At 50.4% G+C, this 5,000-nt stretch overlaps 1 protein-coding gene across 2 annotated transcripts in view; it reads left to right on the top strand.

The window, feature by feature from the left end:
* LOC125948761 (mothers against decapentaplegic homolog 3) overlaps nucleotides 1-5,000 on the top strand; it is a 14,132-nt gene that overhangs the window by 2,976 nt on the left and 6,156 nt on the right. The gene's annotated exons all lie outside the window — the stretch shown is intronic.

The following is a 5,000-nucleotide window of genomic DNA, read 5'->3' as shown; positions in this document are numbered from 1 at the left end:
CGCGGTGTGTTGTGCCGTCGTCTACTACGCCACTATTTCCGGTACTGCTCGGTAACCGGCGGCGGCGTTGGATGTGCAGCTGGAACCAATTTTCGCCGTCGTCGCTAATAATCGCGCTCGATTGCTGTGCCACGAGCACGAGCCAGTCACCCCCGTCGTCTAGCGGACAGCAGACACAGAAGCACAGGGACAAGGTCAACAACATTTCCATTGCTGCTGCTCCTGGTGCTGCTGCTGCCGTCGACGCCGCCGCTCCGCTATGTCTGCTAGCGTGCGTTGGCGACGGCAACCAACGAGTTGGTTGGGCTGTCGTCTGGGGGTTGCTACAGCGTTAGACCGATGTTAGAGACGATGAGGTCGCTAGCATGTGTCGCGAGCAACATGAAACATGAGAAAGAGAGAGAGACACTAAGAGCAAAAGACCAAGATAGCAGGAAAGCCTTTGCACACGCGCATCTAGTAACCTCAGATGCTGCTGCTGCTGCTGCTGCTGCTGAGGGTTAAGGCTGCAGCCGGTGTGTCTGTGGTCGTGCGATGGTGATTGTGGAACGTTGCTTCGTCCCCTCCACAAAGGAAGTGGTGAGCAATATGATGATCTAATCGACCGGGAAAGACGGCGAGACACCGGCAACTGCAGTCGTTGGGCAGACAGAAGTAAACAAACATCAGGTACCCGGGGGATGATGTTCTCCACAGCCTCTTTTCGCCATTTCCGGTTCGATTTCACAAATAGTAGATATTATTTTTCGCTTTAAACGCTCTTTAAACAACACGACGATTGGTTGTACGTTGGTGTTCCCCGATCCGATTTTCATTGATACATCGTGATGCCGCTGTGCACGGTAATGTCATTCACCTATTGCAGTAGGCAAAACAACGAAGAAGACAACGCCACACAACATGCGACGCATTAGAATGCCGTACTCCCCGGGCACCGCCGTCGCCGCCGTTGCCACCGGTACATCAGGTGCGCAGATGCATTTGTGTGTCCAGTGCGAATACACGCACGAATATGAATCGTTTCAGTATTGGCAAAGGAGGCGTGCGAACACACAAAGAACCGTGTAGGCCTACTGAGCAGACACGGTTTTCTATGCGTGTGTTCTGACGTTATGCAAGTATGTATTGCGGCATAAAACTAGGGAGTGGCGAGTACATTCTGTCATCTTCTGTCTCTCCGGTTCGGTCGGTGGATGGTTATGAAATTTGCATATAAATCACTTTTTCCGTATCGCATGCATGGATTTTTTTATTACCAGTCCCGACGCTATTCTCGGTCCTTCAATTTCTTCTTTGTCTCTTAGTGAACGCATATGCATTACTTCATGATTGCCGTCTAAGTAAAATATTAAATATGGATGTTTCAGAAAAGAGTTACTTATTAGGTTTTTTTTTAATTTGTTACACTTAAAATAATCTTCTCAAAAACACTATGTCCAATGTTGAGACTTATTGAGGCAAAACCAACCCATCATCTCTTTTATCTCGCGTTACTGACAATCGATGCTGCTGCTGCTGGTTCACCCTTTTCGCCATTTACTTTTACGCTTTCAGTGGTGTGCGTTCGGTTCGGCGCTCTAATGTTTTACCTGTGATGGATGCGGGATGGATGCGGGATGGATGGCCAAACATTTGGCAAACGGTTTCGTGGTTTTCTTCCATTTGATTTTGCGCCGAATTTCAAGGTTTCACCTCCGAGCATCGATTCTACCCCTTTAATTTCCTGGCTTCTCTCTTCTGCTTTCATTAATCTTTTGCTTCTAATGAGGAGCCATTGAGCTATTCCTCTTATTGGTCGTCGTGTCTGCCTCCTTCTGTAACACGCGGCATTTTGTGTTTTGAATCCCCGGATGAGTTCATTCGCTGAGTCTCACCGTATCGTCACGATTACGTAGTTTGCTTTTATGGAAAAGCCATACCATCCCACCAATCCATCCGATTCAGTTCCATCATATGGACGGATTTTTTTTTTGCTACTGTTGTTCTAAATCGCTCCGTCGCTGGTCCGGTGGTTCTCAGGTTCATCGTCGTTTTTTATTCGCAAGGAACGCACGTCAAGGAACGTATCATGCCGTACTTATGGCTTGTAATTGGCAAGATGTTCCGGCAATGTAACATTGTAATGCATTTTTCACTTCTGATCTCGCTTCTTGTTAGTTCTTTGCCGCGGCCGCACAAACGGTTGCCAGCAGGTTGCATGTTAACAGTGAACGCTCGATAAGGCAATGAGAATCCGGCGAACATGTTCCGTGAATCGTTGTGTCGGTCGGTCGTCTAATGAGTACAATCCACGAGAAGAACCCTTTATGCAATCGGACAACCGTGCTCGCGTTTTGCGCGTTAACGCGGGCTTTTATTCCCCCGGGATGGTATTCGCGAGGGACGCGAACGGACTGGGAGAGGGCAATCACAAAGAGCATGTTTATGCTCTACTCCCCTTTCTGTGCATCATCCAAATGTGTTCCCCTTTTCCCTTGCGAACTGTGTTCCAAAAGGTGTAGGTTATTCGTCCAGCTCCATTCCAGCGCTGTCTTGGCGTCAGACGCGAATGAGGGGATGTGGTGTCGGTTCAGCATCATTAGCATGTGCATGTGCAACATGGAATGATGAATACGAAGTGACGCGCACGGTACGTGGTATCCTGTAGTCTTGGAGTGCGTGCTCTGGTATCGGTTGAGGGGACAAATAGGAGAAGTGAAGACAGGAGGATGGAAAACAAGATACGAGGCTTTTAATTTGTTTTTGGTAATCCATCTTTTATAGAAAAAAAAAGACGAATTGTGTGCTTGCAGGTAAGGTGTTTGCATAAAACAATTGTGTCTTGACTTGTTTTACGACGCTTTGTAATGGAGCATAATTAATATGCTTCAACAATCGATCCGACAGGTTAAAAGAAACCTGAAACAAGAATGAACGGTATCCTTACTATTTTCCTGTTTCATCTTCCTACTTCCAGGAGGAAGTGAGAACTGAAGTTGCAAACGTTTTTTTATTTCTTCAAAAAGAACGCGACAAGTGCAAGAAGCGGAAAGAAGAAACACACGTCGGAACGTTGCTCCTCATTTCTTTCGCTTCCCTAAACTTCTTCGGCCCTGCGACCTGCTGCTCCCTCTATCGTAACTTTCCCTTTTTAAAAAACACACATCCCCGTGCTCTACTTCACACAGTCACAGACACCACACGGAGTGGGACTCCGCGACACCGGTCCACAGAATGTCGTTGCCGCCGTCTAGACGGGGTCAAACCCGGTGCGGAGGGAAGGTGTGTGCATTCTGATGAATCGCCCGTGCGTTTGGCTTCGAGGCACACAGCGTTCACTCAACCATTCAGATGCACACACACACACACCCGGGCACAAACCCCCCTACTACATAAATGCGTTCTCCTGCTCACCACGGTTTAACTCGGCTTCCTACGATCCTTTTCGTGTTATGCTGCTGCCTACATATTCTATCGATGCTCTCTGTGGCTCACACACGCACAACGTGCGCGCCCCGAGAGCAGAGCGAGCATCGTCGTCAGGAGGGTCTCCCCCTCCATGTTTCTGGCACCGCGTTCGTCGTGCGCTCCTTGTGGAGCATCATCATCATCATCATCGCAGCAGCAAACTGCCGACCCAATGGCGATGGAATAGTTGATCAGGAAGGAAAGAGGGTGTGTGCATAGTAGGCCGGCCGGCAGCCGGCGCGCCAGGGCCCGGTACAAGCGTTCCGTACGAAGCGGCGCTCTCAGTTTCGCTTGGGATGTGGATCCAGACGGACGACGAACGTTACGGTGGCCGCTGGTTTTTGGGGCATCATCACCGGAGGGGCAGTTTCATCGTGCGTCTGTGTGCGAATATTCTGGCGCGCGCTTCCATCAGTGATACGAACTGAGCCAGACACACACAGGACGGTGTGCTGCGCGTGTTTGGGTGGTTTTGGGACGGCGCCACCAGCCGCCGGCTAAAGTAACGGTGCGTCGTGGGGTGTGTAGGCCGGAATCGAGGGAAGCCTTCCGGTCTGGGCCTTTTTTGGTGCCCAAAGAAAGGTTCTCTCGCTCCATTGGCCTCCGAGTGTCGAAAAAGAGGTAGAGAGTGCGCGTGTGTGTGTGAGAGAGAGAGAACCAACGCCGCAAGTGCTTGTGCGCGCGTGAGGTGTGCGCTGTTTGCGGGAATATGCTTTCGGATTTGCCATTTCGGTCACGCGCACGTCCAGACATAGGCAGCAGGAAGGGTACAGTACGACGCCGCCTCCCAGGACTACTACCGTGTGGTACGGGGCGTGCATCCCAACAAGTCCCCGCGTCGTGTTTGGTGTTCTGGGCGCATCGGTTCGGTTCCGTTCTTCTTGTGTCCGGTGTGTGTATTCGTTGTACTGCCAGGCGTTTTGCAATTCGTTGCGCCGGAGCGCCATCAATTGGAGGTAGGAAGAGGGGAGGGATACGTTGACATCCGTCAGATGCTACTCGTTCCGGAATCGCGGAACGTAATGCGTAATTGATCGGGCGTAGTAGCGTAATTCCCTTGTTGTGCGTGTGTTCGTTCCTGTTTGTTTAGCTATCAGTGTTGGAATCACAATATCATGATTCACTGAGCGTATTATTGCGAAATCATTGCTACTGCTGTGCGGTGCATTTATTGTGCAAACGTGCCGGGACATAAACAGCGCGCAAACCCAACGGCTATCAACCTGCTTGACATTTTGCGTCGCATCGTGTAGCCGCTTACCGATTCATCAAGGTAAGCTTTGGCTCTAGAATGCAGTCGGCACCTGATCCGTTTTCTCTGTTTGCTCGTGCGTCTACGTCTTCCTGAAGTGATGAGAATTCGTTTTTTCTGGAGAGAAAGCAAGAGCACGACGGCGCCGGTTACCATCACAGCATGACATCACTTGGCCGCCATCCGCCAGCCAGCCGGATGATTCAATCGCTCGGCAAGCGAATGCATTTCGAAGTGCACCCGAACACTGGGGAGCAGAAGAAGCGGCGCTGGCGTACTTAAAGTGTCACCGTGTCAGTGC

Source organism: Anopheles darlingi, chromosome 2, assembly GCF_943734745.1.
Source record: "Anopheles darlingi chromosome 2, idAnoDarlMG_H_01, whole genome shotgun sequence".
In the NCBI taxonomy this organism is placed as follows: domain Eukaryota; kingdom Metazoa; phylum Arthropoda; class Insecta; order Diptera; family Culicidae; genus Anopheles; species Anopheles darlingi.
Note: the sequence above shows the minus strand (reverse complement) of the source record. Positions and strands in the feature narration are given on the sequence as shown.